The following is an 8,423-nucleotide window of genomic DNA, read 5'->3' as shown; positions in this document are numbered from 1 at the left end:
TGTTTTTCAAAATTCACCACAAAGTATTTCAGTAAGCACTAAAGTGCTCACTGATGCTCCAGGTCAAGAGGAAAAGTCAAGTAAAAAAGAAAAAGCACAAGAACAAAAGAAAAAAAAAACCCCACCAAAAACAACCAAAAAACCCCCAATAAAACCAACAACCAATGAGAAAAAGCAGGGAAAAAAGGAAAAGAGAAATGCACACAGTGGCTATCCAGAGGGTTGTGGTGGAACATCTATGCATACTAAAGTAAAAAAAAATTCTCTTTAACATTTTAGTAGGCAATGCAAAAATACAACTTCCAAAATAATTTAAAACTTTTAATAGTATAATAATATAGATTATTATTATATAGAAAATAGTAGAATAAACACTTGATAGAAAGCTAAAGGCAAAGGTGAATGAATTTACACATTTTAAACAATGCCACTTGCCTTCCAGTGGTAGCAGAGCAGACTTAAAATTAACATAAGTTCTGCTTGTAAAGGACCAACAACAACTAAATGAAAGCACCTCAAGTTGGAGGGAAGCAGAGGAGAGCAAGAAGTGTTGACTAAGTAAAACTCCAAGTCAATAAAAGCTGGATTCTCTGCAATCTCCCTCTGCCTTTTCACCTTGCCTGAGAAATGTTATCCATCCTCCCATCTAAACAGGGGAAAAGGCAGTCTTCACAGGATCAGAAAGCTGCACTGTAATAAATGCTGTCATAATGCTATCAACAGTACAATAAATTAAATGGCCTGCATGAAGTTACATGTAATTTTCACATTTTCCTTTCTCTTCAGAAAAGCACATTTACCTCACTCCTAGGTGAATTCTTTGTCACTGAGCCACTGAGCCACCTTCTCTGTGGATCCAGCTTTTCAGTACCATATAAATTTCACACTTACTGACAAAGTTCGTGCAAAGGGAAGAGGATACCCCTTCCAGTATTTCCCTTTCATATGAAATTTTGGCATTTGCCGAAATGTAAGAATCACATGGAATCCATGGAACTCCTGGTTCTTGGATAAACACTCTAACCACAAAACTACTCTAAAAAATGGCAAGGATCATCACAAAGCAATTTTCTTTTGCTCAAAACAATGGCTAAAGAAATGAACTTACGCTGTTTCATTCAGACCTCCTATTCAGATGAGTCTATTAGGCATGGCTGGGAGTGCCTACAGAGGACTTGCATGAACTCCATCCTCCTGAATACTAAGTTATATATATATACATAGTAAAAGAATACCAAGATGCTCAGCCTCTGCAAGGCAGCAATAATTCTGGTCAGACACTGTAACAGGCTTCAGAGGAGATTTTACTGACACAAGTTCTGGGGTCCCAATGTAAGAAGGATGTGGACTCGCTGAAGCGAGTCCAGAACAGGGCAATAAAAATGACTGGAGTGATGGAACAATTCTCCTATACAGAGGAATGCTGAAAGAGTTGGGACTGTTCACCCCTGAGAAGAAAAGGCTCTGGGGAGACCTTAGAGCAGCCTCCCAGCACTAGAGAGGGCCTACAAGAAGGCTAGAGAGGGACTTTTTACAAGGGCGTGTAGTGATGGGACAAGAAGCAACACAATTGCTTTAAACTGAAAGGAGGAAGGCTTAGGCTAGACACTAGGAAGAAAAAGCACAGTCACCATTACAACACATTAGTGCTGAGCACTTCTGTTGTCATTTTGGTAACATCATACTTGAAAGAAATTCTCATAACTTAAACACACAATAATGTCACACCTGAGGCTCAAAAATGTATTTTAAGCAACAGCACCTCTACTTTCATGTTAGTTTTTTCTTCCTCACTGAAACTGGCAGAAACTCTTAACTCTCAAAACCATGGAGAGTTTTCATGCTAAAATCCTGCTATTAAAACTTTCTCTTACGGAAAACAAGGATAATCTCTCTGTTACTGAAGCTGAAGGACATTCTCAGTTTACATAAACAGAATTCACATGTTCAACTGACCAAAATACTTTAACACAAAACATGGCTGCCTGGGAAGGATAAATGTAATTTTAAGAAAATTTTAAGTATCTTTGCATTTTCTTTACTTAAAAACCTCTCAACCCTCAAAAAACCAGCAAGACCAAACTACCACACACAAGAAAACCAAACAAATAATAAAAAAAACTACAAAAACCCTACAACAACAACAACAAAAAAAACAAACAAAACCCACAACCAGAAAATAGACTACTTTGAAGAGCCAGAGATGTCTGAAATTTTCCAGAACTAATACTAGGATTTTCCTGCAAAGTACTTCAACTACATTTCAAAAAACACAGTTCTCTCCAAGTGAAATCAGAAAAATCAAAACCACATGTGGATATACAAAGTTTATCAATACAACTGCATCTGTTCTACTTGCAGTACATTCTATTTTCTTATTCCTTAAGAAAATAAGTTTCTGGAAAATAAAAGCTGTTATATAGAAAGGCATGTTTTTGAGTCTGTTCAGTATTTATTAAAACATGGTATCTTATTTTCATAAATAGATGAGTTGCTAAAACCACATATCAAGCTATACTTATCAAGAGAAAAATCAAAATTTAAGTTTTTTATGTTTATTGACCACAATAGCTCTGCAAAACCTGTAAGATTGTTCATCTATACATACATATACATATTTTTATATATATATATTTCCATGTTTTGCTTTGTATCCAAAGCTCAGTGCATCCCAAAATATTTTTAAAGCCAAAGCTTGGACTTCACTTTTGATTATTATGGAGCTATTGATTTGAAAGGTGAAAAAAAGTAACTATGAGCAAGTCTGCAGCAAATAAGTCATTATTTTGATGTGTACTCATTTATCACAGAGTGCAAGCAAGTAGCTGAGCTAAATCTTTGTTAAATGGTACAGTACCAAAAAAAAGACAAATTAGTATGCAAAAAAGGAAAGGAATACAAAATCCCAGGTGACAGAATAGTGTCGAAACGCAAAAAGCCTAAAAATTAAATAGAGAAACCATAGATACGAACTGAGAAAACATGTAATTATTAAAAAGGTCACAAATGCTAGGCATAAAAAAACCTACACTGAAACCCTGAAGGTGATTGCATTCTGGGGTATGCTTCCAAAAGCACTTTTACCTCTCACAGAAGCACATGTGAGTTCCCCCAGTTTGGTGCAGATTAAATTACACACAAATGCACCTTTCATAGTATCTCATTTCATACATCCCAAAGCCTCAGAAGCTGTTCATAGGTCAAAATATTCTTTTTCAAAGTGCTTGCAAGTCCATTTAAACAAAACCAGATAAAAATACTTCTTCATTCTTTGTCCTCTAGGCAATCTTAATTCCAACATACCACTTGTGGTTTATGTTCTTAAACATAGAAGTAAATTGTTTGCTAGAACAGACTATTTACCTAAGTGAATTTACACTTGTAGGAATAAGCTCTGTGTCAAAAATTTAGGATAACCAGCAACATGTGGCAGCAAGAGTCATGGTCTCTGTACCAAAAGCAACCTACCCAAAGAACTTCTAGAAAGCAGGTAAACACTGTGATAACCAGCATTCTAAATACGGCAAAACCACACAAATAGCACACACCATACAGAAATGAGCAGTATGTTACTTAACACTACACAAAAGAATTACCAGGACAGCAGAATCCTCTCCCTTTGACAGCAGTAAGAACAGGCCACTGCTATTAATACAGTGGTGCAATCTCCCCCATCTCATCCTCTTGCACCATAAGGAGGACTGTCCACTTGCAAAAGTCTCAGCAATTATACCACAGGTAGCTCCTCTGGCTATTTAATTCTTTACTCTTTCATACCTAATATATAGTTTTCCAGTTCAGTGTCTCAAGTCACAACTTGCACAACCATCTTTTTGAAAAAATGGTTGCTTGTGGGTTGCTTTTTGGTTTTTTTTTCAAGAATGAAGTTCTATTTTAGAGCCACACAAACTAGCAAAGTTATTGCATGTGAACAATTTCCTTAATAAAAACATGAGACCTAATGTTAGGTAAAAAAATCTCACAAGCTGTTTAGAGATGTCAGAGTTATTTGTACAAACTGCTTTATATCCTGAAAGCTCAATCCACAGAACACTCCATAAAAGTTTTGGTTACCTATAAACCATTCTAAAAATCTGGGGAAATCCTTCAAGCTTCACAGTTAAGTTTCAAGTTGGCAAACACTACATTGTACCCAATCACAATCCAGTAAACAAAACCATATACATAAAGAATTGTAACTAATGTGGTAGTGAGAATTTGTTTCCTGAAGTTGACTATTCCTAGCCCAGTTCCTGAACCTTTACAAGCATTGGAAAACAAAAACAAAGACTTCCCACTCCATACTGAATCTTACTTTGTAGACGTTTAATACGAATTTAAGTCCTAGTCAATAGCCCAGAGAGTCAATTACCAGGACCAGCTGGTTTTTTAATTAAATTGTAAAATAGGATGGAATGACATTGAGTGCACACAGAACAGTTATCTATTCCTAAGATCCTAAAATGCAGCAGCACAAAAAGCTTTTAGTGCCATCAAAATACTGTAATATACCTAAAACTACCTTAGAAGTATTTATTCCATGAGAAAAGGTTTGTTCAAGATAGTAGAAAAACTAGAGATACTTTTCTTCCAGATATAATTTTAAGATTTTATGTGGAAATGGCAGAAAATAATCCCTTATCTAATGACTATCCAACTCCTTCAAGCAGAAAAAAATTATCTGAAGTTTTTGGTGGAAGACAGTCTAATTTGTAAACCTAAAACAAAATGAAAAGGCTAACAACCTTCACTAGTCAAAGAAAAAATACTTCTGAAAATCAGTTACTGCCTTTCCCTCATGCCATTTGCTATAAATATTTACAGTAGGGAACAAAAGAAGTCAGCTGATAGCTTACCCACTGCTGCATTATAGCAAAGGGACAAGTTTTTGACGTGACTAGATAAATCGCAGCATATAATCAGACATTCAAAATGACATATATAAAGCTTCACAGAAGACTGAAGCACCAAAGTCCTTTACAGCAGGTTGTCAACTATGTCATGCAGCCATTACCAGCAATCCACTTGACTAGCCAAAAAAAAAAAAAAAAGCTAAGCAAGCAAGCAAGAAAAGCATTTGCCAGGGAAAGGAGCAAAACAAAACAGCACTATTTTATTTCTTGCCTGAAAAGAAGCTCCTAGAAAGTTACTGGCATTGCAAGCATAGGGTTACTTCAAGATATGACAAACTTGCTGTCATCAGGGTCACATAGTATCACTTTCAAAGCTTAAGTGATTTAAGCTGACAGAAATACTGCAAAAGTCAGCTCCTTCTTGCCCGGCCGGCGTAACTCTCACATCAGGTGTAAGGTGAATGGCACAGGGAGGGAGAAGGAAGCAATAAAAATAGCCAGAACGAAAAGGACTACCACAGCAGAAACTAAGCATTTCCCTACCAAGAACTGAACAAGAACTGGAAAACTAGTAACTTTTGCCAGCTCTTGGAAAAACTTAATACAGTGGTAAATGTCAGAGGTGCTTTCTAGCACCTAACCCAGTGATTGCTGCTTTGGGTTACGCTGTCTTCATGGTTAAGGTCAGTCTGTAAAAAATCAACTCAAAGACCTGAACTTCCCAATTCACTAACTGAGTTAAAGCAAACCCTCAATCCTGGTTGTAATCCAGATGAAAAGAAAAGAAAAGGAAAAGAAAGGAAAGGAAAGGAAAGGAAAGGAAAGGAAAGGAAAGGAAAGGAAAGGAAAGGAAAGGAAAGGAAAGGAAAGGAAAGGAAAGGAAAAGAAAAGAAAAAGAAAAGAAAAAGAAAAGAAAAAGAAAAGAAAAAGAAAAGAAAAAGAAAAGAAGAAAAGGAAAAAGAAAAAGAAAAAGAAAAAGAAAAAGAAAAAGAAAAAGAAAAAAGAAAACCAAAAACATGGCTCCATGTTGCATACTTATCTCTCAAATATACTCCAAACCCTTCAACCTCATTAGTGTGCAGAAACACAATCATAACAACCCATAATACTCTCAGCAATTGTTCTCACTTTCAAAATTTTGATTTTTACCATTTAGTTTATGAATTACACTTGGAACAATTGAAACAGTATTACCTACCTCCAGTATGCAAACCCTCGGACACCCTGCTTCTCAGAAATTTTAAGTTTTATAAAGAATGTAGAGGAAGCTCTTATGTACTTCATAATATACTAAGTGTTTTAGGGTGACGTTTTCAGGGCTGCTGCCTCTGCAGCTGTTGCAAAAGAAAGGATGTTTGGGTGTTCCCTCCTCCCCCCTGCTTCCAGTCTTTCTACGGCTAACTGCAATTCCAAATGAAAACCATGCTGAATCATCCATGTATCCAGGACACACACTGGATAGTTCATAATCTTCTTGATGCTTAGCACAGGATATTGGACAGTTAAGCTGTGGATAGTGGGCAGGGACAGAAAACACACCCAGAGATACACTGCTGCTACAAATCTCTCCTAAGCATCCACACAAAGAGCTGCCTTGTTCAGCACTCTCACACTCACTCCGAGAAACCTGACTTCTCCTCTAAGTTGTTTAAGGAGTTTCACCACTTCAATTACTGCAGTTATACTCCAGAGCCAGTGCAACTTGATTAGCACTCTGTGCTTTTGGACATTAGCAATTCATATCACAGGAGCAATCTCCTAAGAGCAAGCAGCTCACAGATAATGAGAATTCAAGGAGATGTTTCAAATAACCTATGGAGAGCCAAAAAACAGGTGATCCCCAACTATGTCTAGCAGAGTATCACCATGAATATTAAAGACTGCGAAGTTTCTAATCATGAGACACACTGCTGACAAGCTGTTGAGTGACAAGCTGAATGTCCTTCCTAAACTAAAACCTAAACACAAGGTGAAATAGAAAACTCCTTCCGTAAGTCAAAAGGACTTCAGAGAGCCCTTCTCCTTTTTCTCTTTACATGTAACTTCTCACACCTAATTTCAGCGAAGTTCCTCCCAGCAGCAGTAAGACAATTAATAAAAATCTTCTGTCAAGACAACTGAGTATTTTTCAAGCTCAAAAGCTTCAATATGGAAAATAATCTGTGAACTACTTGAACATGAAAACTAAAATATGAGCACTGCCACCTCCAACACCTGAACTGAAAGTTAAGCTTGAGATCAGGTGTCACTTCACACAAACATGTATCAGGTGTCACTTCACACACCAAGACTACTCTTCGGTTTGACATAATTTCCACTCTTTTTCAAAAAAAAAAAAAGACAGAATCTTTATTTTAATGAAACTAAAAAAAAAAGTATTTTGCTTAATTTATACTGGCACAAAAAATAATCACAGAAGTAAACTGAAACATCAGAAATTATGTGTTAAAATTATCTTGACATTAAATAGGAAAGTCTCAGGAAAGGAGACTATCTTGTCATCGCCCAGCCCAAGAAATAAAAAGATATTTCAACACAGACTTGCACCCACAACGCACAACATGAGGTATAATTTCCAGAAAAACTCTTTGGTCATAAGTATGATATCAATGAAGGATTAACCAAAAAGGTGGGGCTATCCCATGAGCAACATCCAGTCACCCAGCGTTACACAAAATACACACTGAAAACTACCTGCAAAACAGAGAAGCCTTTTCATGAAGTGTAACCTATAGAGGTAGTGCACACACGTATTTCTTCAAAGGAACGTCATTCATGGGAACACGCTCTTTGGAGAGCTAATTTCCTAATGCTGGAAAAACAAATACACAAAAATCAACATTCACACCACAAGGCTATACGGAAGTTTCATGGTGTTTTTTACACTATACAGGTACAAAGGAATTCACTTTCTGCCTATACATACTAGAGAAAGCTTACTGCTCTAAGTATCCACAACAGTTCGGCCAGCTGAGGATTTCTAAACATCTCACAAAGCTCGGTGCCTGAAAACAGTTTACACCGAAGAAAAACACCACCCCACCCCGATGTGAAACCTATTTCTCAGACCTCCTCTGTCGAGCATTTGAACCGATACCTACAAAGAAAGACTTGCTGCGCTAGATTTCCACTACTGCAAGAGAAGGCAGACAGTTCGGCCAGCTGAGGATTTCTAAACATCTCACAAAGCTCGGTGCCTGAAAACAGTTTACACCGAAGAAAAACACCACCCCACCCCGATGTGAAACCTATTTCTCAGACCTCCTCTGTCGAGCATTTGAACCGATACCTACAAAGAAAGACTTGCTGCGCTAGATTTCCACTACTGCAAGAGAAGGCAGGAAAAAGAAAAAAAAAAAAAAAAGAAAAAGAAAGAAAAAAAAGAAAAATAAAAACCAAACCCCAAATGTTAACAAACTCCTACCCACGGAGCGTTAAGTCAAACAGACGTTGGGCAGGCCAAGTCGCATGGCACATGAGGCAAATGTTATCCCAACCGCCGTATTTTCCACCCAGTGCCCACGGTAGGTTATCCCTCCATCGGGGCAGGGGGGGAAAAGCCCGCGGCGC

The 8,423-nt window shown here is 37.3% G+C and overlaps 1 protein-coding gene across 7 annotated transcripts in view; it reads right to left on the bottom strand.

Annotated features, from left to right (window-relative positions):
• The window catches only part of AGTPBP1 (ATP/GTP binding protein 1), a 65,083-nt gene extending 56,785 nt beyond the window's left edge, over positions 1–8,298 (bottom strand). For 2 of the 7 annotated variants that reach the window (XR_001864021.1, XM_017740449.1), the window contains exon 1: positions 7,548–7,693. The gene's annotated coding sequence lies outside the window, so the exon portion shown is untranslated. Of the gene's footprint in view, positions 1–7,547; positions 7,694–8,277 lie in introns of those variants that run through there. The other 5 variants (XM_017740446.1, XM_017740448.1, XR_001864022.1 and 2 more) reach the window with 4 other exon arrangements.
• Between the last annotated feature and the right edge of the window lie 125 nt (positions 8,299–8,423).

The sequence above is a fragment of the Corvus brachyrhynchos genome, unplaced genomic scaffold, assembly GCF_000691975.1.
Source record: "Corvus brachyrhynchos isolate BGI_N302 unplaced genomic scaffold, ASM69197v1 scaffold37, whole genome shotgun sequence".
Taxonomy (NCBI): Eukaryota; Metazoa; Chordata; class Aves; order Passeriformes; family Corvidae; genus Corvus; species Corvus brachyrhynchos.
This window is presented reverse-complemented; position numbering and strand designations above follow the sequence as displayed.